Below are 26630 nucleotides of genomic sequence, written 5' to 3'. Positions count from 1 at the left end.
AACTAAATGTGTGTGATGGGTTAGGTTAGGTTTTTTTAAGATAAGGGTAAATTATTGGAAGCTTTTGTTTTGGTCTTTGTTTCACATTGGTACAAAACCTGTCTGTCTTCATTTGTTGTCATATGGGTGTATTTAAATGTGTATTAATAATCATAACATTTTACAGTTAATAAAGTCTGCTTTCTGTATTGCTTGTTACAAATGTGCAATGTTAATTTTACATTATTCAGTTAAATGAAAGCTTTTAAACCAACTAGAGCATTACGCTCCCAGACTGCAGGGTTACTTGTGGTTCCTAGAGTCTCTAAGAGTACAATGGGAGCCAGAGCCTTCAGCTATCAAGCTCCTCTCCAGTGGAACCAGCTTCCAGTTTGTGTTCGGGAGGCAGACACACTCTCCACATTTAAGAGTAGGCTAAAGACTTTCCTTTTTGATAAAGCTTATAGTTAGGGCTGGCTCAGGTTTGCCCTGGATCAGCCCCTAGTTATGCTGCTATAGGCTTAGACTGCCGGGGGACACCTCCCTGCTCTCTTCCTTCTCTCCCTCTCTCTTCTTCTCCCTCTCTATTTGTATGCATTTATATAAATGTATGTTACTAACTCACCATCCGGGGTATCATCCCCGGAGTGTCTGTCTCTCATGTGGCAGGTTGCCTCTGATAAAGTTTACGTCAGGATCATGAATCGTGACAGCGCCTGCTGACCTGGTCCTGCTGGACACCGGGAAGCCTTATTGACATTTTCCTGGATTCATCCAAACTTTCTATTTTTTTTTTTTTCCAACACAACATAATTTCTGTCAAATGTTGTATTTGTACTATGTTGTTTATCCTGTACACACGACATCTATTGCACGTCTGTCCGTCCTGGGAGAGGGATCCCTCCTCAGTTGCTCTCCCTGAGGTTTCTTCCATTTTTTCCCCTTTAATTTTGGGGTTTCTTTTAGGAAGTTTTTCCTTGTGCGATGCGAGGGTCTAAGGACAAAGGATGTCGTAACCTGTACAGTCTGTAAAGCACACTGAGACAAATGTATAATTTGTGATATTGGGCTATACAAATAAATTTGATTTGATTTGATTTGATTTTGTATTGGCTGCTCTCTATTTTTTTCCTATATTAATTATTTAATTAGGACTTTTTTCTTGACTATGGTAAAATGCAATACAAATCAACATAACATGGCATTCTAAAACCGAAAGCAGTTACTTTTAAGTTAAGACATGTCCTTTATTGGTCAATAATTATATCAGCAAGTATGAAACAGTGCAATTTAAATGCCTAAAGACTCTGAACATTAGCACCAAATGTTCTCTATGTATTATTGGATTTGAACAAAACTACCAATATTTATTTCAGAGCTTTTAGACAAACCAAACAAGACCATAGGTATGACTAAGAGTAAGAGTTTGACTGATATTTATGAACATTGATCCAGCCAGTGAGCCTATTGATCCTATTGATACACCACTGAACTCCATGTGATAAGACTCAACCAGCCTGATGAATAGATCAATATGACAACCAGCCAATCAATTACAGTACAACATATACAGTCCAGTACAGATATGAAACACGGCAAGAGATCTTGGGAAATGTGGGGAATGTGGTATGTCACAGACCACCATGTGAGACCTTGTACTCAAATGTAGATATTTCAGTTTTACTACTAAAACGCAACACATTTAACAACATCCAAATTATGTGCACAAAACACAATTTTTATCATTGTATTATCTTTAGCGGGGAGAATTTCCGGGCACCCTATGTTGAAGACCAACCCTTAGTGAAAGGACTCTAAGTCCATTAGATGGAATACCTGTGAAGGTCTATAGAACCTTCTCCTGCTGAAATGAGGGGATTTATTAGCCCTTATTCATTTCTCTTTTGAAGTTGGTCAGCAATTTTACTCCCAAAAAGAGTGGTTGAGTTCTCGATTGTTAAAACATGATGCAGATGGCCAGGCAAAAGATCCTGTGAAATTAAACAATTGGAAACCCCTGACACGTTTGTGCTGTGATGCCCATATACAGAATGCAATACATTTGGCCCGTAGCCACTTAGATTAAGGCAAGCCATAACAACTAATACATTTTGATCAATCAGGTTTTTTAGAAGTTCGTTTTGTAGGAGATAAGATCAGGTGTTGGCTTGAAATCATTGAATATCATGATGAGGATCATTGGCCTGGGTTGATATTTATAGCTGACTTTGAGAAACCACATGGTTAAATGGAGGTTTTGTATCAATGTTTGCAATACTATCATTTTGGTAGTTGTTTCATCAAATTAGTTAATTCATGTCTTTTATCAAAATAAGAAATAATGTTAACATTAAAGCTTTACTGATTAATGGTTTGGAATTAAAAGCTTCCTTTTATGCGGATGATGCTTCATTCCATTTAAAGATGTCCTTTCAATTGTTCAAGAATTAGATTTGTTACCTCTTAATCGTTTGAAGTCAAACAACATTGATGCTACTGCCATTAAAGTGTATTGTTCAGGTCAAGAAATCCATCCCGCTGGAATGTACAGAAAGAAGGACACAGATGGGCTGGCGGTGAAGGACGTCAGTATGACACCACACGTAAGAGCTTTGTGAAACACTAAATCAGTGAGGGCAAGGACCCTGATAAACTAAGTGAACTTTTTGATCACCATGGTGATCACTGGACAGAAAAGATGAGAGGAAGAATTAAAATTGGCTATTAAAATCTAAATAAAATCTATAGCCCAATTTGTTTGTAAAAGACCGCAGATGCAATAAGTGTAACATCACTTAAAATATAAGACTGATCTTACAGGACTGATAATAATAACATGCATCAGTGCATAGTCAGGTTGTTATTATAGTTCAGGACTGTAGCTTTACATTTTTCCTGAATGAATCAAGATGCATAGTGGAAAATAATTTGGCTTATTAATATGACATAAACAAAGTAGTAGTCGAACCTCTGATTGAAGAGGAACAATGCGGATTCCGTCCTGGTCGTGGAACAACGGACCAACTCTTTACTCTCGCAAGGATCCTGGAGGGGGCCTGGGAGTACTCCCATCCGGTCTAAATGTGTTTTGTGGATCTGGAGAAGGCGTATGACCGGGTCCCCCGGGTGATACTGTGGGAGTTGCTGCGGGAGTATGGGGTGAGGGGGTCACTTTTGAGGGCCATCCAATCCCTGTACGCCAAAAGCGAGAGTTGTGTCCGGATACTCGGCAGTAAGTTGGACTCGTTTCCAGTGAATGTTGGCCTCCGCCAGGGCTGCGCTTTATCACCAATCCTGTTCGTGATTTTCATGGATAGGCGTAGTCGTGGAGGAGAGGAGTTGCAGTTCGGTGACCTGAGGATCTCATCGCTGCTCTTTGCAGATGATGTGGTCCTTATGGCATCATCGGTCTGTGACCTTCAACAGTCACTGGATCGGTTCACAGCCGAGTGTGCAGCGGTTGGGATGAGGAACAGCACCTCAAAATCTGAGGCCATGGCTCTCAGCAGGAAACCGGTGGATTGCCTACTCCGGGTAGGGAATGAGCCCTTACCCCAAGTGAAGGAGTTCAAGTACCTCGGGGTCTTGTTCGCGAGTGAGGGGACGATGGAGCGAGAGATTGGCGGGAGAATCGGAGCAGCGGGGGCGGTATTACAGTCACTTTACCGCACCGTTGTGACGAAAAGAGAGCTGAGCCAGAAGGCAAAGCTCTCAATATACCGATCCCGGATAAGCAGTGGACAAACAAAGTTGCAAAGAATGCTTTCATGAGTCATTCATGATTTAGATTCTACACATGCCATTTTTATTTAATTTTATAAATAAACATGACTGTTAAGAGGCGCCATTCCTGTTTCCACGGGTATTTTGCCTTTAGTATTACAAATTATTCAATATCATTATCAGTAAAGCTGTTTCCACAACTTTCAGTTTATTTTACTATCCCATTGATCAGCTGACCGATCAGTAAATATTACGATCAAAAGGATTTTGCACTCTGGTGAAAGCTTTGAGTACATACAGTAGTACATCTTGTTTCTTTGCTCCTCTCTCCTCACTATTCGTCTCCTGCAAAATGCATTAAAGTGATTGGACCACTGGCACACTTCTATCAATTTCCGGGTCACGAGCCGGAGGAGCGAGGAAGAGAGGAGGCAAATTGGCAGAATTGAAACCCCCCCAGAATGAGCAGCAGAAACAGACACCATCAGCTGTCTGTGAACACCACACCCAGCAAGTTCTATTTGCTGATGAAGACTGTGAGATATGGCTGAAAGCACCGAGAAAGCTGGTAAGAGGACCTTGAGTGGAGATTATTTTGTGTTTAGATAACATGTTTCTTTTAGTTATTGTAGACTTTAGTTATTATTGCCCCTTTTATTAATCATTAATTTGAGTGGGTTTCAGTGGTGGGAAATCTTTTGAACAGTTATAGAAATGTGAGAGGTTTAAAGGAGAAATTTCTCTTTGATGAAACTGCTTATCAGGGTGGGGTTAGGGGAGGACCCAAACACAGTACACAGGCTGAGAGTGATAACAAAAGGCAAGCTTTATTTAATAAAGCTGAAATACAAAACGGTAAGCAAAAACTGAGGGAGCAGACTACGATAAAAACAAAGAACAAACCAGGATTCATAGCATGTCCGACCACACCAGGAAACATAGAAGACAAAACAAAAAGGAACAATGAGACACACAGGTATATATATACACTATATATACACACAGACACTAATCCATGAACAGGACAGAGCTGGAGGAGGCATGCAACACAGGGGCAGCACGGTGATTACACACAGGAGGATCAAATCAGGGAGTGGCAAACAAATTACAGAAGGCGGGAAAAAACAAAGACAGGAAGACAAACTAAACATGACACAGTGTACTTTACAAAATAAATCAGGAAACAGGAAAAACAGAAAGCCAGGATCATGATAGTGCTAAAAAGACAAAGACAGCAAATATGACAAGGAGGCCCAACATTTTTTTTAAATGTCAAATGCCAACAATATTGGAAACCACCTTTTTTATTTTTTGTGTTGTATTTTATCAGGTTATCCTAAGTAAATATTTTAAATAAAAGTAAAAAGTATTTATAGCTTTCAAATATATATAGTGCAGTAGAATTATAAAGTAGCAGACAATTGAAATACTTACATAAAGTACAAATACTTCAAAGCTGTACTTAAGTACAGTATTTGAGTAAAGGTACTTAGTAACCTTTGCCTACTGGTGGGCTTCAGTAATTCAATTTAATATGATTTCATATTTATTCAATTTGTTATACAAAAATGTTCAAGAAGTCACCTGTTCTATAAACCAAGTAATCTTATTTCCGTTATAGACTGTACTTTTGTTTTAATCTGAAATGTATATTATTAAATGTCATGGTATTTTTATGTAATTCCTCAAGTATCCATAATATATACTTCAGATTAATATCCCAAGTGAGCCTCAGCTGGGAGAGCTCTCACTTTAAAGCAGTATTGACATTATTACCGGGACATTTATTGGAAGCTGTCTTTTACTTAAACCATCATTGCTCTCTTTTGCATTGTGGACATTTTTCCCATGTTACTGAACACATCTGTAATGTGTATCTTCCCCCAGACCTTCTTTTATCAACATAGATTAGCAGCATTTATGGAAACAAGCTTCTCTGCTCTAATGAGACAGATACTGAAGGTCAGGCCATCTTCTGCATGGATGAAGCGTAAAGCAGCATCTCTGACGGACTTCAGCTCACTGTTGTTCTGGTATGAAGACTGATAACATGCAGGAGATTGAACTCTGTTCTAGCAAACAACTGAGATCGACCCTATTAGGGATGCACAATGTTTAAAATGTTCCTCATATGTGTTTTCACAAAATGTTCATTATTAACATATCTGAAAATTGTTTACTGACAAACATTTATGTAATTCCTTTTGCTACAATAACAATGCACCTAAAGTATGGATGCCATGTTTTAAGTTATTAAGGGAAAATCATGGTTTTAGTTAAATATATAAAAAGTGAAAAGTGACTTGAAACATGAGACAGGACATGTTTACTTATCATATTTGAGTTATGTTTCCCTCAAAATGTGTTTGGCAAAACTAATTAGATTATTTCTAGTGGACTGGGTTGAGAGGAGACTCTGAGAGATAAATACAAACTTCAGAGACGGGTGAACAGAATACACTGTAATATAGTTTGTTTTGGTTGTATTTACATGTACACAACTAAATAATAATCATAATTAATGATAACAATAATTATAATAATATTCAATAAATCCCTTTCGAAAGAGTGCCATGTTGTTCTGCCATAGCAGCGTCCAGCCATAGACACAACTACTGTGCAGCCAGGACCTCTGCAGGAGCTACAGCTAATGTGTGTGTCATACACACCTTCCAGTCACATGTTAAACGAGGCTGCAGTTTAGATGGTTTCAGCGTTGAATATTCTCCAGCGCTTGCAGCTACAACAGAAGCCTTTCATAAATCACCTGCTGGCCTGATTTCATAACTTCACAGCAGCAGAACACCAAACACAGGCAGCAGACGTCTGGCACAGTTGGCAACTACAACCATTTGTTCTATTTTCACAAGGTGTCAGGAAGCCTGAGGCATACTGTCCCCTGGTGGACAGAACAGGCACACACAACAGCACTTACTTACAAAAAGACTTTTAATAACTCCATCCCTGTCCTCAGCATAGTAAACCTCAATGTCAGGGTTTTCCTTGTAAGTGTTGTCATGCCAAACTTGATCTAAAACACACACACACACACACACACACACACACACACACACTCACATACACACACATACACACACACACACACACACATAGACCCAGAAGATGACTCCTGAATTGAAGTTTATTTTGAAATTGACTGTGCCAACATTGGAGACTGAGGTGAGATCATTCTGCCACCACCTGTCCCCCAAGTGTTGCTTTATAGTGTTAAGCACTAGTGGCAAAGGGAAGAACCTTTTTTGTGTATTTGTGCTTTTCTCTGTTGTCATGTGGCCACATGTTTGTTTTTGGTTTATCTGCTACTGAATGACTGGAGCTCAGACTGCATCATTTCAGAACTAGATATAACCCAGGGATCACTGATTTCATTGTTCATGTTGTTCATGGTGCCTCACAGTTGGAGACGTCCTGAAACTGTAGTGGACCTTTAAAAACCATCAATCACCGTCCAGGCCAGCCAAAGCACAATGCTCCTGTTGGACACTGTTTATATTTTAACCGAAAAGACTGTTTTAAATAGTTTTTCATACTATAAAATGTTGTGTAATTCAGTTTTGAACCTATATTTTAATGATCATGCTGGCCAAAACACCTTCCAGCAGTGTGTGTGTGTTGTGTGTGTGTGTGTGTGTGTGTGTGTGTGTGTGTGTGTGTGTGTGTGTGTATGTGTGTCCTTTGAGGTTTGTGTAGACTGAATGCCACAGATACTGAAACTGATTATTCTTTTTTCGAAATGCACTTTGTCTTAAATAAAAACTTTTGAAAAATGGTCGTAACTCGGATGTAGAATTATATTCTTCTTTTGTCATTTATTATTCTATTTCTTATTAAAATATTGGTTTCAATTCTTTTTAGAGGGTTTATTTCTTCCGTTTTCTATGTTGAACTTTACTTCGGGTCTTTATTTTCAAGTTGACAGTTGTGAGCGATGTGCTACACCCGTTCCTCTTTCAAAGATAAGAAAAGACATCACCCATGTACCTCCGTCTGGCCATCTTTCACACACAAACACACACGCAAAAGAAGTGTAGGCGTCACATACTGTAAGAAGCCGAAGCTCCACCTAATGAGTTTTTGTAAGAGAACACAAAGAGGATCAAAGCTGTCCTCACATCGTCAAAATCACTTCTCTTCATCTGTACATCACCACACTGGATCACTTCTGACCTGCTCACTATCAACTTAAAACATTTCAGTGTTGTCAAGTTTATTTATATAGATGGAAATCACAAGGTTGTCTCAGAGACCTAATAGTCTTTGTGCATTCTCTAACCTTAGACGGTCGATTTAACCCTAACCCTCGACAGGGCATCAGCGAATACATGATAAAGAAAACCCATCAACTGCATCTGCTGTGCACTACCACCGTACACTCAGTGAGAGCAGAAAAGAAGGGACCTGTGCTCAGTTCCAAATGGGTCTTTCTCTCGTCCTGATTACAGCTGACACACACAGTCAATGATACTGATGATGGTCCATGTGATTGATGTCAGGAGACTTTAGTTTGTATGGCCCTCGGAAGTATCCGGCTTAATGTTCTCATGGTGTGTAAACAGGGAATACTCCACTGAAAATCTCCAGTACCTTTTTGACTATCAAATATTCAATCCCCTCTGTCAGCTTGTAAATTGTCTCTGAAATGTTTGTAATTCATTGTGGATGATGGATGCTGTACAACTCTTAGATTCACAGCAGTTACAGTGGATTCCAATGGTCCATCCATAGAAGGTACTCAAACCACTTCTGTAGTGTGACCCCCTCTGTTCACCCTCCCCTCTCCCCTTTTCCCTCCACATGTCTTCTCTCCCTGCAGCTCCTACAATTACTCCCCCTCCGTCACTATCTGAAATCACCCTGGCCTCCATCACTGTCAGATTTCACTCTTGTCTTCCTACTGCTCTCCCAATGCACCCCATTCACTTCCTCTCCTGCAGACAGTGGACTAGTGGCCAGGGTCCGAGAGGCCACAATGAGAGGAATTTAAACAGCGGAAAGAGGAAGAAACAATCGTGTCTTTGCGGAAAGGATCTGCTGTTTTTCCTCCGAGGCAGCGCTTACTGACCACACAAGGATTACAATCCCCACAGAGCAGCTGCCGGCATTCAAACTCTCCCTCTTTCTTTCTTTCTTTTTTTTTTCTTTCTTTCTTTCACTCTTTCTTTCTTTCACTCTTTCTCTCTTTCTTTTTTTTTTTTCTTTCTTTCTTTCTTTCTTTCACTCTTTCTTTCACTCTTTCTTTCTGTCACTTTCTTTCTTTCTTTCTTTCTTTCACTCTTTCACTCTTTCTTTCTTTCTTTCTTTCACTCTTTCCTTCTTTTACTCTTTCTTTCGTTCTTTCTTTCTTTCACTCTTTCTTTCTTTCTTTCTTTCACTCTTTCCTTCTTTCACTCTTTCTTTTGTTCTTTCTTTCTTTCACTCTTTCTTTCTTTCTTTCTTTGACTCTTTCTTTCTTTCTTTCTTTCAGTCTTTTTTTCTTTCAGTCTTTCTTTCTTTCAGTCTTTCTTTCAGTCTTTCTTTCTATCTTTCAGTCTTTCTTTCTTTCTTTCTTTCTTTCTTTCTTTCTTTCAGTCTTTCTTTCTTTCTTTCTTTCAGTCTTTCTTTCTTTCAGTCTTTCTTTCTTTCTTTCTCTCTGTAGCTAGAGATGACATATGACACACACACACACACACACACACACACACACACACACACACACACACACACACACACACACACACTCCTATACACACACAATCTAAACATAGTGCATATGTGATCAGTTTGGCTGTTATATGTTGCTTAACATTATGGAGGGGCCCACATGTGTAAGACGTTATGGCCATAATCTTAAACTAAGGTGCATCCTGAAGTTTTCGTTTAACATAATTTCACTCTTAAAGGTAATTTTCCTTTTTCAAGTTGTCTTTCTATTAGTCCTGTACTGACTATAATACTGTACCGTGTATGTTTTGTGCACATAAAAACAATGTTTGGTGATTAATAGCTTGTTTCAGATGGAGAAGCATTAGCTTTCCTGGATGTGTTTTGCCTGGACATTTCCCCAACATCTGCTCTCTTTATCATATGCACTAAAACAAAGACACCTTCTCAAAACCTCATTCATTAAATATTTATATTTTTTATTTAGCCTGGAAGGTCCCATTGAGATACAATATCTCTTCTTCCAGGGAGTCCAGGTGTTTTATGTCAATACATATTGCAGCAATATAACTGGAACAACTATTTAGCTGCAGTGATTTCTTCCAAACATGTTTAATGTTAAAAGACACTTGAAAGTCTAGTTGTGTTGCAAATATTTTATTCAGAGTGAATGAAGCAGAACATTATTTAACATTTTGGAAGAGCTTCTACACTGTGTATACGGTAGCTATGATCTGTAAATATGTTTTCTGTATATGGCTGACACTTTACTTCACACTGCTGACACATCCTGAACCTGTCCCATTAACACAATGTATATACAATGTGCACTTCACAGCTCTTTATATTGCATCTATCTGTTTCTCCATTCATCCGTTTCCTCAATCTGCATCTATCTCCCATATCCCTTAGACTTCAGAAAACAATAAACAGGACTATAACTGCTGCCACCTTTATTGCTAACACCTTATTGTAATCAGTGCACTATTCCTCTTGGGAGTTTGGGAATCTAGCAGCAATATTACTTTTTAAGAACTGTAGAGAAAGTACAACATGTACAATTTTCCAAAATACAAAGAGGGGTCTTAGCGTGTGTTGGCATTTAAACTTCCAATACTGTACTGCATTTGTATATTCAGTATTATTAATTTTCTTGCTGCAAAGATTCCAATATTCTATTCGTTTTGTGTTTTCCTCAAGATTCTATTATTTTTATTATTTAATTTATTAAATGATTAACATCATGGGACACTAAAGCTGTCATTTAAAATAAGACTAAATTCTATTATAGTTACTGTAGCATCTCAAGGCACCGGCTATGGATGTCATTATATTATATAGATTTGAGGTAATATGGCCCCACTCTACCTCCCAGTAGGCCATTATGTTCTATTGGTAGGCTGGATTACTGCGGAGAGGTTCAAAATTGTATGGTATGTTTTGGAAAATAACAACACCTACATCAGAAAGCTGTTTGCTGATTTCAGCTCAGCATTCAATACAATGGATATATTACATGTTAGCACCCTGGGCTTCAATACTGCACTCTGCAACTGGATATTGGACTTCCTCACAAATAGACCTCAGGCAGTCCAGATTGGCGGCCACACTTCCTCCACTCTGCTGCTGAACAGCGCAGCCCCCCAGGGCTGTGTGCTCAGCCCCCTCCTGTTCACTCACAACTGCAGCCCTGAACCTGAATAAAACTCTGTTGTAAATGGACTGCATTTATATAACGCAATCACTCAAAGCACTTTACAACACATGTCAGCATTCACAAGAGTCAGAGGCTTCATACAATGTGCAACATGCAAATCAGTCATGATAACATTCACACACACACTCACACGGCCAACGAGAGCAATTTGGGGTTCAGTATCTTGCCCCAGGACACTTTGAGATGTTGACTGTAGGGGCCAGGGACGACTACCTCCTGAGCCACAATCGCCCACTACTGATATAATTACTGTAGTTGTATTTTATTGGATATAAATATATGTATATGCATGTATTTCTTTCCCATGACTTATGTTTTGTTTTGCTGTCTATCCAGAAGTTTGAATGTATAACTTACTTGAAATTGCTTTAATTCAGACTTGATACTTTTTGAAGGATTTTGACTTTAATAGAAAGCTTCAGGGCATGACTTTTAAAGCTTGTAAAGTTTGGGGCTGACTCTTCTATTATCGGCAGGATTTCAAACAACCATGAGACTTCATATAGAGAGGAAATCCACAATCTTAGAGAAAAACTCTATTGGAAAAAGAAGAATTGATCGTTGTTTTTATGAAAAGGGAATAGAAGACACACACTCCTGTCTACAGCAATGGAGCTGTGGTAGAGCAGTTGAACAGTGCACAGTTTAGATTCACAACCTGGCATGGTCATCACATATCTCCATCTTGTGAGCTTTTAAAGAGGAGCAATACAAAGCATCCTGACTGGAGACAATACAAACTGGCATGGGATGTGCATGGCCCAGGACAGGAGGGCTCTACATCTCTACAGCATTGGTACCAATCTGCTGAGCATCTGTGATATTGGTGAGTAAGGTTGCCTGCCAGACTCCTACCGCCCCAATGTAGAATTCGCTGTCTGTACCACCAGCCTACAGAGCAGCTTCAATTTACAAAGAAATGTGTTTTGTACAGACAGGTTGAACCTACATTTACACATATGACACACATACATACATACAGTATGTACAAATCACATTCAAGCAGTCATGACAGCTAAACATATAACATTATATCTTCTGGATTCAGAATTCAGTGAGCAGCACACTGATTTTGGTTTAGCAACATGATAGACTGATATAAATATGTTGTGTTTAAATAGAGGGACTCTAAATTTCCTGCTGGAGGGCAAACGTTGGCATTCTCCATTCAAAACATGCGAGGAGTCAGAGGAGAAACTTTTAGCAAGTCTGAGCATGCTCTTGTTGTGAGTTGCTTGAAAGCAGTATGCAACAGTTGGCCAATAATTTTAGTACACCTTTGGGTTTGATTAAAAAGTTTAGTTTTATGTTTCTCAGATGGGCTGCAGAGCCAGGTCGTACATCATGACACTGAGTCGCGGATTTACTGAAACATTATAGATTTGAGTGTATGAAGAAAATAAATGCGCTGCTGTATCTTCTTACAAATAAATTCTATATGAGGAGTCCATTATAACATGACACCCAGGTATTTGTATGAAGTTTAATTTAACAAAAAATATTATTATTAGTATTGATGATGAGAGCATTTTTGTCACATTGTTCAATTATGGGTCACTTGTGTGTGGTTTATGTTGGACAAGTGTTAAAAATGTATAAGAAATATTTTTTCAACTTTAAAAATGTTATTTATACTATATATATATATATATATATATATATATATATATATATATATATATATATATATATATATATATATATATAATAATGTATTATTATTATTATTATTATTGAGGCTTTTTGTGGGTGGTTCAGTGAAGAAACTGACGCCCACCTCCCCAGAAGCCGAATGTTCAGTCCCTGGCAGCAGTGCCAGGGAAACACAGCTCAGTGCCAGTCCCACCAGGGAGGCTGAGGATCAGACATTATACTGCTCAAAACTGTCGTCTGAAGCCTTACTCCTATACCTACACTGTCAACTCATAAGAGACCCAACAAGGGAAGTGTAAGATCACTTCAAGGTGCCTTAAAGGGCCAGCATTACCCATTGGAACTTGTGGGGAGGTCAATCTCTTGGAAGAATTTAAAGATTTTCAACACAATTAAGTTAAAAACGCATTGAAGATACAATACTGAGCAACACATGAAGGAAAATACAGATACACGGCTGAGTGTCTATATAGCCTTTTTTGCCAGCATATATTTTCAATTGTTCCCAATGGGAGAGAGTTTATCAATCAAATTGTATTTCTATAGCCCCATATCCCATATAAACAAGGTGACAAAAACCTAATTCTTCCACCTTAGAAATATAGCTAAAATCTGACAATTTATAAATCAAAAGGATGCCGGCCTCCCAAAAAAAACAACGGAGAGACTTCAGCTCATCCAGCGAGGCTGCTGACTACAACCAAGAGGAGACACCACATCAGTCCAGTGTTAGCCGCTCTACACTGGCTTCCAGTAACTTTTAGAATTGACTTTAAGGTCTTCCTGTCAGGGTTTTTGGACTGCAGTTCCTCTTTGGACCATGTGGGGTCACCACCATTCATTTCTGTGTGTCATGTGCTTGTCTTTATTGTTTCATTGGTTGCACCTGTTCCTTGTTTTCTAGCCTTTATAAGCTGCCTGTTTTCTTCTGTTCATTGCTGAGTCTTGAATTGTTGCCGGAGCCCAAGTTTGTGAGCAGTCTCTTGAAGTGTCTGGTTTTGTGCCCTTGAGTTCCTAAGTTGACTGCCTTTTTGCTCTTTAGCTCTCAAGATCCTTTTACTGCCTGCTTTTCGTATATCCTCTGTTGATACTGTTTTTGCCCAGACTTTACCTGTTAGCTGCCTGTTTTCTTCTGTTCATGGCTGAGTCTTGCTGACAGGGTCTGTTGGGAAACAAACCCGGGTCTCCTGCGTGGTAGGCAGACTCTCTACCACTGTGCTACCCAGGGGTGATAGGCTCAGATGCAGAGACAGACACAGGCTCGGAGTGGGTTAGAAAAGGAGTCTTTACTTTTAGACAAACAGGTGGCAGGACAAAACTCAAAATACCTCCAGACAACTAACAGGTAAAGTCTGCGGAAAAAACAGGATCAACAGAGGATATACGAAAAGCAGGCAGTAAAAGGATCTTGAGAGCTAAAGAGCAAAAAGGCAGTCAACTTAGGAACTCAAGGGCACAAAAACGGACACTTCAAGAGACTGCTCAAAAACTCACAAACTTGGGCTCCGGCAACAATTCAAGACTCAGCAATGAACAGAAGAAAACGGGCAGCTTATAATGGCTAGCAAACAAGGAACAGGTGCAACCAATGAAACAATAAAGACAAGCACATGACACACAGAAATGAATGGTGGCGACCCCACATGGTCCAAAGAGGAACTGCAGTCCAAAAACCCTGACACTTCCTCCTTGTATACAAAGCCCTAAACAGAACCGGACCAACTTACACTGCCAACTCTCTAATAAACTATGTGCCCTCGAGAACATTACGATCATCCACTACTGGTTTATTAAATGTTCCCAGAAACATACAAAAGAAAATCGGGGATGCAGCCTTTTGCAATTATCAGAGTGTGTATTTTTGAAAAGCCTGAGATCAAATAGACTGTTTTACTACGGGAAAAGGAGGAAGTTTCTCTGATAAATGTGTATTGGAGAAAAACTGGCTTTAACCGAAGGGGGTAAACCAGTTGAAGGGCCACAGGGGCCCATTGTTGATCTCATGCTTTCAAAATATGGCTCTGATAGTTTAAAACATTTACAAGAATGGTGTGATGAATGTGGTTTCCCGGCAGGAGGGTCGTTAAGTACGGCACAGATAGGGAAACTAGGCATGATTTTTAATGTTATTTCATACTATTTTGATTCTGCTATTTTATCTGCTATTTTATACTATTTTAATTCTGCTATTTTTATAATGGTACTTCAGACTCATTTACATCAACACTGTGTCTTGTACTATGTTTTTTCTGTGAAGCACTTTGGGCTGCAATTCTTGTATGAAAGGTGCTATACAAATAAAGCTTATTATTATTATTATTATTATTATTATTACTATTATTATATCACAAATTACAATTTCTCAGAGTTTACAGACTGTACAGCATACGACCCTTCATCCTTAGACCCCTTTCAGGAAAAACTCCCCAAAAGAAACCCCACAATTAAAGGGGGAAAAAATTAAAGAAACTTCAGGGAAAGCAACTGGACGAACAGCGTGCAACAGATGTCGTGTCTACAGGGAAAAAAAATACATAATAAAATTATTATGTAAACATCAATCTAGGAGGCTTCCAGATGCCGCCAACAATTATAACGTGCGCCTCAAGAAGGACCAAAGCAACAGGTGTAGCCACGATTCATGATCCAGACGCAACCATTAAACGTGGCAACCAGCAAGATGAGAGACACAAAACGTTCGGGGATGATACCTCGGATGCTGAGTTGGTAACATGCATTTATGGGACATTGCATACAAAGAGAGAGGGAGAGGTGCTTGGTGTAAGTCCCCCGGCAGTCTAAGCCTAAAGCAGCATAACTAGTGGCTTGGTTCCAGGCAAGCCTGAGCCAGCCCTAACTATAAGCTTTATCAAAGAGGAAAGTCTTAGGCTTGCTCTTAAATGTGGAAAGGGTGTCTGCTTCCCGAACACAAACTGGGAGAATAAAGCGCTACAACATTTTTCAAATGTTCCAAACCCTTTCCCGCACATCAATACTTCCAATGCTTTTTCTGCCAGAGTAAAATGTTATATGGACACACGCCCTAAAAGAACACAAAAGTAGAGGAGTCTCGAGAACGACGCAGCAGCTTCATATAGCCTTTGATGTTTTCTATCTAAGTAAAAACATCAGACATTCCAAGTCTAAATATGCCTTACACACACACACCTACGCACACACACACGCACACACACACACACACACACACACACACACACACACACACACACACACACACACACACACACACACACACACAAACAATGAGCTAAATTGGTGACAGGATTTTGGACTGAAGAAGACTGTTCTCCGGACTTGTCATTTTAAAGGTTTTGGTCTTACATCAACAAGCTGTGGGCTGGCATTTGATTTCCGAGTGCAGGCCCAAGGTAAACATAACAAGTGGCGCCAGCACGTGAGTGTATTGATCCAGCTGATTATGCAATTATAAGCACATCCTCGCTATCTTTATGTGGCATATCTGCATCTGAAATTTCACTGATCTGAAAACAAAATAGTTGTAGACAGTTTTTGGTAGTTGGAATTGAAACACAGCCATTTTCTGGGGCAGTGCCCAGATGTGGACGCGGTTTCGGACCAGCAGAGCGAGAGAGTCAACTATATACACATTGGAGCTTACCTTGACCTCTGCAGGGACTTCTGCAAGGGTTATCATCGTTTCATAAACAAGCTCTATTTTGATGTTTTTTATGAACTCTGGCCCCTTCTTTACATGCAAAGTATAGTACATGTCTTAATCTTTTATGTAAAATGTAAATGTGTAACGTTACCTCAAACACGTACACTCTGCCATTCCTCCTCTACTGTGTTTGTCAAACAGGGTGGACCACCAGACTCACTCACACACGCACACACACACGCACACGCACACACGCACGCACACGCACACCCACACACACACACACACACACACACACACACACACACACAGAGTTAGTTTAGATTTACCTAACAAAGAAACTTTAAAAAAATGTTTATATATAATCACAAATTAGGCTGGAAATTGAGAAGAAGAAGCAGAAGAAGAGTGGATGAAAGTACAGAGCTACCAAAGATCTAAAAGTATGGTCAATTTATTAGTATGTGCATAAAAATGTATATCTTGCACATACACATTAATAACTTGTGCAAACAAGAAACATCTTGTGTCACCAAGCCATTGTACTAAAATCTGGTTGTAAAGCAAGTGGCAACCTCCGGATCTGAAAAGTGAAGCCAAAACTTGAACCTGAACTCTTTCTAATGGTAAGCAGGGGGCGACTCCTCTGGTTGCAAAAAGAAGTCTGATTGTGTCTATGAGAAAATGTTCCTACTTGTCACTTGGTCTCGATTGCTTGTCTTCAATACCACAGCGTAGTTTAGCGACACAGTCTAAGGAGTTGGCTGTTCATTTTACATTTAGTTTTAAGCATGTTTCTCAGTAGCCAAAATAAACATCACTAATATCACAGTTGTCATGAATTATGGATGATCGTTAGCTGGTAACTTAGCCGGCCTTGCTCTTCCCCAGCTCCTCTAAATATGCTCACTTCTGGTTCCAAAAAGCAAAAGTGGGGATGGCCAAAATGCAAAACTAGAAGCTTCAAAACGGTTGTCCACAAACCAATGAGTGAAGTCACAGTGACTACGTCCATTTCTTATATACAGTCTATGTATAATCACTGTAACCTCATACAACATCAAAAGGTAGTACATAATATGTCCTCTCTGCATAACTGCGTCGAAACAAATGTCTTGTTTACATGGCATCAGAGTGCTTCCTGAATGAGATACGCACACACACACACACACACACACTTCTCTATCCTGTGGTCACACCCCACAGACATAGCTTTATTTAGTCCATCACATCAGCAGCAAGTCTGGCTTCAGCTGCAGGTTTCACACAGACACACACACACACACGCAAATGCATCAGCATATATACACACACTGTATATACTCCCTCGTCAGTAGCCGAACACAAAGAGAGCAGAGACTGAAGCTCCCTCCATATTTTTGCCCCCTCCTTCTCTGCCTTCAAAGTTTCAAATAAAGAACACGTGCAGCAGTGCTTACCCTTTTTCACCATCCCTTCCCTCACTTTCTTCTCTTCTCTTCTCTTCTTTGTTGCTTTCTCCACTCCAGTCTTCTTGTCGGGAGCAGCCGCCTACAACATGCTGGGGCTTGGCTGGAATGGGCCGATTTGCAGAAAGCCCGACTGGTCTGGAGAAAATAAGAGGGAGAGGAAACGAAAGGAAGAGATTCAATGTGCATGTGAGCAGAGAATTGAAAGAAAAGAGAAATTTGAAACCTCCAAGGCTCCAGTAACAATCACCCCCTCCCTTCCTCCTCCACACTGCTGTCTACCTCCATCTCCCTCTCTGCTTCCCTCCTTTTCCCCTCCTCTGCCTCATCTCCCACTCATTCATTTAGTATGCAAGTCAAAGCACTCACCCCTTCACCCTGTCCATTTTAATTACTTTTCCCAAACCTTTCTCCATTTTTTTGGACACTTTTTTTATCTGGCTCTCTTTGCTTTGTTTTCTTCTGTTGTAATGCAGTACAAGTTTCAATAGGTTGAAGTGGAGAAAGAGGAAAGAAAGTCTTCTTTCACATATTTTCACCATAATCAATTTAGAGACTGTTACTGAGTTTGCATGGCAGACATCCTCGGGTGTAAGCCTTCAGAAAAAGCAACCTCAGGCTGCAAAATACAAATCGCTCAAACATGTTCCATGTTCTTCTCTGCAGGTTAGGGAAGACGTCCTACTGAAGATGCAAATCTTCAACAAGAATCGCTCCCTTTACTTACAGAAGGCACAATCGGGCTTTGCTCTAATTGTTAAATGCTGAATGCAGGGATCACCAGAGTCATTGGGATTAGGCTACACATTCTTGGAACCATGAATGTCTGTACCAAATTAAATGTCAATCCATCTTTTAGTTGTAGACAGTGGAGGACTCGGGCTGTGTGAGAGGCAAGGGCAGGGAAAAAAAGGCACCAGCTGAATGAGGCCAGACACTAGCATGTAGAAAGTCTTCTAGCATGTAGGGAAGCTTATATTGCACTTCATCCCGTCTTTGCCACTAGTAGTGCAGCCTAGAGGGCACTTCATCACGTTCTTTTGCACATTGGGCATGCTAGATGGCACATTATCATGTTTAATTTACCAAAGGGGCATCCAAGAGGGCACTTTTGTATTGTGTGCTTTTTTTCCGAACCTGAGTCCACCAGTGGTCATAGATACATTTCCTTCTGGACCAACCAACTAACTGCAAATGCCTTCCCCACGGCCATGTTGCTAGCATGGCTGAAAACGTCTAACCAAGTGTTTATTGTCTCTGTATTTTCCTATAACAGCTTGTCACTGTAATGTTTAGCAAACGTTGCTCGATCAGAGTGATATAGTGCCTTTGGCGGATTGATCCACATTTGGTGCTCTAGTGAGTATTTGGGGCAGCAGAGCAGTCAATGTGGGATTGGGTCAATATAAACTGCAGTGTGTGTGTGTTCGTGGTAAGGAAGGAACATGTCCCCCAGTGCAACAGTGAGGCTCACTGATGTGTCTTTTTTAGTTTTTGGACAACAACGAAGCTGTATGGCACAGAGGAAGAAGATTTATCAGGTTTTGATACACACATAAATACTTGTTAGTACGATACATTCATTGTTTGTTTGGCTCTGCACTTGGGATTTAGGAAAATATACAATATGGACAGCTGTATCCTTCAGACCAGACTTACTTATGACTTAAAAACACACAGCTGAGAAATCGAGCACAGATCACGATCAGTTTACAATGAAGAATTCAAAGAACCTACAGAGGGAAATGTTTATAGTCACAGGACACCTCATATTCATAGATATTGAAGCAACAACTCACAAAACTAGTTATAAACAAAGGTAAAGCAACTCAACTCCACACAGCTAAACTGCTGTTTGCTATGCTTGCTGTGGTGCAGACCTCCTGATGATGTTGTATTGGATTCATATCCATTCTAAAACGTTTGAAGTGAGTATAAAAGGGGAACATTCTGTTTTTAAGATGAGGCTTTAGTCAAAATCATTTATTAGCTTTTTCTAATTTAAACATTGAAGTAGACTGAAGAAAAATGACTGGTAAGTTTTTTTCCATTTCATTTGGAAGCACTTATGTGACTGGAATACCTTACAGATACTTAAGATTTATAAAGATCTGAGTTTAAAAGTTTTATAAGGTAATAACTGCAGCTCATGTTGAACTGAACTGTGATGTGTGTCACAATACATCAGTGTCGAGGGTCTCCTGGGGAAGAACTTCTGAGAAAACTCTGTGTTAGATTGTAACACTGGTTGAACCTGAGATGAAGCTAAGCGAGGAGACGGACAGGCTAGTCTGGAGGGAGATGTTTTTATTATGATCAAACTTCTATTTGATCTATTGATCTATTTCTATTGTATTTATGACACAGCAGCTGCTCAAGGAGGGTTTGCTGTTGTATTAAATCCTACGTGTTGTTACAACCAAGTGTTGCCAAATCCAGCAGGACTGGACTCTTAGCACAAACAACTTTAAATGTGATTTATGAATACAGAACATCCCCCAATTAATGACCTACTTAATGTTGCTTTATGAAACACCCCTCTTGTTTTGCCTTAATCCAACACAACATTACAACAACACAAGTTGTTTTTTACATTTTAAAGATACACATTTTATTTTCAGTTAAAAGTATTTTAGGACCATAACCAGTGAATAATACTCCAAATGTTCATTATCAGAAGTAATTCCAAAAACCTAACAGATGAATACACTATCTACAATTTATAGCATCACCAAATAAATATGACAAAATAAAAAGATAAAAAGAGTTCACAGTTTGGCCCTCTGTTGGCTGAAGGGTGCGGAACAGCTGTTTAGCCACGCGCAGGCTGCAGATCAAACAAACATCTGCAGTCTCCTTTGTGTCTGAGTGTGTGTGTGCCAGTCACTATAATTATAGGTGTTATTGTTGCTCAGCATTAGTCACAGGGGGGATCTTAGCAAGTACAGGTGTGTAGGGAGGGGCCTTTGATGAAGAGACAGAGAAGGAGGTTTAGAGGCTGCAACTCATCCTGCACTGTACTCACACGTTGTCTCACTCATGTCCAAACAAGCCTGTGCCACACACACACACACACACACACACACACACACACACACACACACACACACACACACACACACACACACACATACATACAGACACATACCATTGGAGTCTAATCACTTGATCCAAAAAATCTATTCTACTCCCTAACAACGTCTTCCAGCTTCTCCTGGGAGATCCCGAGGCCTCTTCAGGCCGGACATATAATCCCTTCAGCATGTTCTGGGACAGATCTCCTACCAGTTGGACATGTCTGCAAATCCTCCACAGAGAGACATTCAGGGGCATCTTCTTCTGATGTTTAAACCACCTAACCTGGAGCTGCTGCCCCAAGCGAAGGACTTCTAGTATCTTTGGGTCTTGTTAATATAAGGATGAATCCTGCCAAATCGCAACATATCATCTAAATTGTTTAAGAGTTATGGTAGGTTCAAGTTAGGCCTCTAAAGGCCCTGTGACACATATCTGTATGGCGGAAACGTATACAGAAAATAGCTCACAATTTGTCAGAGTCCAAATACGTCCAACTTTTCATCGGATCGGATCGGAAAAGTGACATATACAGATACGCTTGTCTAACCTATTGATAGAGTATCACTTACTAATACAAAATGTATCAGACAAATGCATAACGTATGCAAAAATATGGCGTATACAGAATATCGTCAATGCGCTGGTGTACATTGATATAAGGCAAGGTATAAGTAGTATTCGTAGTTTTAGTGCAAAAAAGTACAAGTGCATTCTGAAAATGTTCAACTTTTATCTTTTTACAAAACATTATGAACAACCTGAAATTTCTTTTAAAAAAAAGGTGCAATTTCAACAATAGTATGCCTCAGTTTATCATTTACAAAGGCACAAAACATTTTGTCACAGGTATCTGGAACAGTATTTTACTTTATGATCAAAACAAAACAAAACAAAGTCCTCCCGTGGGCCGGATTGGACCCTCTGGCGGGACGCATGTTTGACAGCCCTGCATTAGAGGTACATTAGATATAGGCTACGTCGGCTGACGGTGAACCCTACAGCCTATTTATTGATAATGAGTGGATAACTTATCCGTAACCTATGTTAAGATTATGCCTGACGACGGAGTAATTTATTAAGCGTGTTTCTACAGTACAGCTAGCATTCAGCTAGCGTTTTTGGAGCTTATTGGGGTTTGAATATTGTATATAGGGTCCCTGTGAGGAGCTCATCATCACTTCCTCACAGCACGTCTTGATGAATATATCAACCCATCATCAACCTAGCATCAGAGAGGATGGAGGATGCTGAGAGGCTGCGATGTTGCGACACATTCTAGCCGTTCTCCAGCATCAGCATAACGTGAACCAAATGGTACTTTTCCAGCTCCTGCTCGTTATTCTTATGAAACTCTTGACCTCAAGATGGCGCTCTAAAAATCAAGTTTATATTTTTGCTATTAACGGCCGACGGGCCCAGCATGAGTTTTGTTTTTCCATGTGTTGGTACAGTCCACCATGCTGGATGTGGTACCATGCCATACATCATTAGAAATCTTGTCTATTTAGATTTTGAGATCACAATCACAACAGCATTTACAATCCGCTCCTCCAACTAGCAAGCAAACTCAAAATCTAAATCATAATTTTGAGCCAACTCACCTATGAAGCCTCATAATAATCCTGTAATCAGTAATAATCCAACAAAAACACTCCTGTGTCATTGCCAAAGGTCCAATAGATCGATTCCAGTAAAAATATATTGATCGTCAACATCGTCACATCGATAAATGCCCATGAACAGCTGTTGCAATCTTTGAAAGCAGCTGATCGATGTGTGTGATTTTCCGTTTATACTGGGTAGAAAGTTTATTTCCTTTGCCTGCAGCGCTGATACTATGATTCCAAAATGGAGACCAGACTCTAAGCTATCGATTGCCACCTCATACCCCGATGACTGGCGTATTGTGTAGCCAATGAAATTTTGAACAAGGCGATATGCTACTTCAATGTTTTCTTTTTTACAAATGTTTTCTTTTCTTTCAAATTTGTATTTATTCTATTCAAGTTCAGAAAAACAAACAAAAAAAGCACAAACATATTACAAAAAATATGTTTATACTTCACTTATTCTGTGTCATTACTACTGACAGGGGATATGGGTATATAATAGTTATTTGTGAGCAATACAAATAATATTTTATCAATAAATATTATAATATCTCCAAATTGCACAGTTTGGTGTTACTCTGGCTAATATGTTGTGTTTAGGGGTTTTTGTTCTGAAATGTGAACCTGAACTTGGTAATACTTGGTTACTTTGGGTGTCGTTTGTAGGTATTTTCAGGTAAATTCACCGACACTGTAAGAGGTTGATTTAAAAATAGTTTTGCTGAGCGTCAACATTCTTTCACTTTTTTAATCTCTCAATTAATTTGCATCTTTGCACCAATGGATGGAAATCTTACATTTATTGACTTTTTGTCACGTTTATCAATATGCTATTCTTCGTGTGCCAATCGTCCCAAAACTCTGTCAGGATCATCTTCAGACTTACTAATCTATAGTTGTTAAGAACATCAATTCGTTTTGATATTACACATTTTTAAAGATATGTCTTTAAGTTCAAGGGTTCAAGATATTTAAACACATTTCACCAAAATCTTTCACAATACCCCTGTGACAAGCAGGTTGATGTCTGACCTTTCATACACAAATGTCCAGGATTCAAATCACGAGGTGGGCAAGTCCTACTTTTTTATTGATTTATAGAACACTACAAGTAAAACATACTCACACACACATACTTTTGCACACACCTTTACACATTTAACATGGGAACATATTGTAATAAGTAACATTAGTATGCATGTATTTGCTAGAGATGCAAATAATGATAGTAATCATCTTATATCTGTGTGTGTGTGTGTGTGTGTGTGTGTGTGTGTCTGTGTGTGTGTGTGTGTGTGTGTGAGAGAGAGAGAGAGTGTGTTGATGGCAGTGCAGTCCCAGAAATAGCTCCTGCATGTACATCCACTCTATAATCAATGTGTTCCCATCATAATTTGCTGTGAGACTGGCTGCTCCCTCCTCTCTCTCCACAACCACTCGTACAGTAGAGTAGAATAAAGATGTAATGTTTTAACATGCTAGAAATCGTTGTACTGTGACACTCGGGGGTATGACACTACATGGTTAGGATTCTAAAGAGGATGTAGGAATATGATGTATGTCAAGAGATTTATTTTGTTTTTTTTGCTTATTGCTATTGCTTTTAAACTTATATTAAAGCAGAGCCGTTGTATTCCAATTACAACCCACCTATAGCATCTCTAACAACAGAACAAATGTCAGTTTGTTCTGCAGTCTGAGTACTGAATTTATTTAATTCTGAAAACCATGAAAAACTTGTCAGTAAATCGCACTTATTCTTTCATCAGATATTACTATTAATGATTTAATGTTCTTAAAGTATACCTTATATTACGAACACAAAGTACTTGGTTATGGCTCTTTATGTTAGGCAACACTAAACAATTGATCACTTGAATCTTGTAAATTATGTTTGTACGTTTTGTTGGAAAACCGTTTAAACTTAGCATAATCATGATTTAAAAAGTTCTTATTTTGGTATCTGTATTGAAACTGTATAGGTATATTAATGCCACAGATTCTGCCATAGCTTCAGCTAAGACTGTTCTCCCAAGAAGTTTCAACAAGTGTCCCAAAATATGCTCCTTTCATCTGTTGGTGATAGGTTATTTACTCAACAACAGAAAGGGACCAGAGCCACAGAGTTGGGTTAGCTCTATTACGTTTGCATTACTAAACCGTACTAAACAACCATCCATCCATCGTCTACCGCTTATCCGGGATCGGGTCGTGGGGGCAGCAGCTCCAGTAAGGAACCCCAATCTTCCCTTCTCCGGGCCACATCCTCCAGCTCCGACTGGGGGATCCTGAGGCGTTCCCAGGCCAGTGAGGAGATATAATCTCTCCACCGAGTCCTGGGTCTTCCCCGGGGTCTCCTCCCAGCTGGACGTGCCTGGAACACCTCCCTAGGGAGGTGCCCAGGTGACATCTTTACTAGATGCCCGAACCACCTCAACTGGCTCCTTTCAACGTAAAGGACCAGCGGCTCTACTCCGAGTTTCTCACGGATGGCTGAGCTTCTCACCCTATCTCTAAGGGAGACGCCAGCCACCCGTCTGAGAAAACCCATTTCGGCCGCTTGTACCCGTGATCTCGTTCTTTTGGTCATGACCCAGCCTTCATGACCATAGGTGAGGGTAGGAACGAAGATCGACCGGTATATTGAGAGCTTTGCCTTCTGGCTCAGCTCTCTTTTCGTCACAACGGTGCGGTAAAGTGACTGTAATACCGCCCCCACTGCTCCGATTCTCCGGCCAATCTCTCGCTCCATTGTCCCCTCACTCGCGAACAAGACCCCGAGGTACTTGAACTCCTTCACTTGGGGTAATGGCTCATTCCCTACCCGGAGTAGGCAATACACCAGTTTCCTGCTGAGAGCCATGGCCTCAGATTTGGAGGTGCTGATCCTCATCCCAACCGCTGCACACTCGGCTGCGAACCGATCCAGTGACTGTTGAAGGTCACAGACCAATAATGCCATAAGGACCACATCATCTGCAAAGAGCAGCGATGAGATCCTCAGGTCACCGAACTGCAACCCCTCTCCTCCACGACTACGCCTCGATATCCTATCCATGAAAATCACGAACAGGATTGGTGATAAAGCGCAGCCCTGGTGGAGGCCAACATTCACGGGAAACGAGTCCGACTTACTGCCGAGTATCCGGTCATAACTCTCGCTTTGGGCGTACAGGGATTGGATGGCCCTCAAAAGTGACCCCCTCACCCCATACTCCCGCAGCACCTCCCACAGTATTACCCGGGGGACCCGGTCATACGCCTTCTCCAGATCCACAAAACACATGTAGACCGGATGGGCGTACTCCCAGGCCCCCTCCAGGATCATTGCAAGAGTAAAGAGTTGGTCTGTTGTTCCACGACCAGGACGGAATCCGCATTGTTCCTCTTCAATCAGAGGTTCGACTACCGGCCGAACCCTCCTTTCTAGTACCTTGGAGTAGACTTTACCAGGGAGGCTGAGAAGTGTGATACCCCTGTAGTTGGCACACACTCTCTGGTCCCCCTTTTTAAATAGGGGAACCACCACCCCGGTCTGCCAACCCCTAGGCACTGTCCCAGACTTCCACACAATGTTGACGAGGCGTGTCAACCAAGACAGCCCCTCAACACCCAAAGCCTTCAGCATTTCTGGACGGATCTCATCAACCCCTGCGGCTTTGCCACTGTGGAGTTGTTTGACTACCTCAGTGACTTCCATCAGGGAAATTGACGATGATCCCCCATCAGCTTCCAGCTCTGCCTCAACCATAGAGGGCATGTTAGTCGGATTCAGGAGTTCCTCAAAGTGCTCCTTCCAGCGGCCGATAACCTTCTCAGTTGAAGTCAGCAGGGTCCCACCCTTGCTGTACACAGCTTGGATGGTTCCTCGCTTCCCCCTCCTGAGGTGCCGGATGGTTTTCCAGAAGCACCTTGGTGCCGACCAAAAGTCCTTCTCCATAGCTTCTCCGAACTTCTCCCACACCCGCTACTTTGCCTCTAACACGGCAGAAGCTGCCGCCCTTCTAGTCCTTCGATACCCTGCAACTGTTTCCGGATAACATAACCCGGAAGGACTCCTTCTTCAGTCGGACGGCTTCCCTGACCACCGGGGTCCACCACGGTGTTCGAGGGTTACCGCC

At 40.6% G+C, this 26630-nt stretch overlaps 1 protein-coding gene across 1 annotated transcript in view; it reads right to left on the bottom strand.

Moving 5' to 3' along the window:
* plekha6 (pleckstrin homology domain containing, family A member 6) overlaps nt 1-26630 on the bottom strand; it is a 112265-nt gene that overhangs the window by 67318 nt on the left and 18317 nt on the right. The window contains 1 exon segment of the mRNA XM_029430690.1: nt 17813-17959. The gene's annotated coding sequence lies outside the window, so the exon portion shown is untranslated.

Source organism: Cottoperca gobio, chromosome 5 (assembly GCF_900634415.1).
Source record: "Cottoperca gobio chromosome 5, fCotGob3.1, whole genome shotgun sequence".
Lineage (NCBI taxonomy): Eukaryota > Metazoa > Chordata > Actinopteri > Perciformes > Bovichtidae > Cottoperca > Cottoperca gobio.
This window is presented reverse-complemented; position numbering and strand designations above follow the sequence as displayed.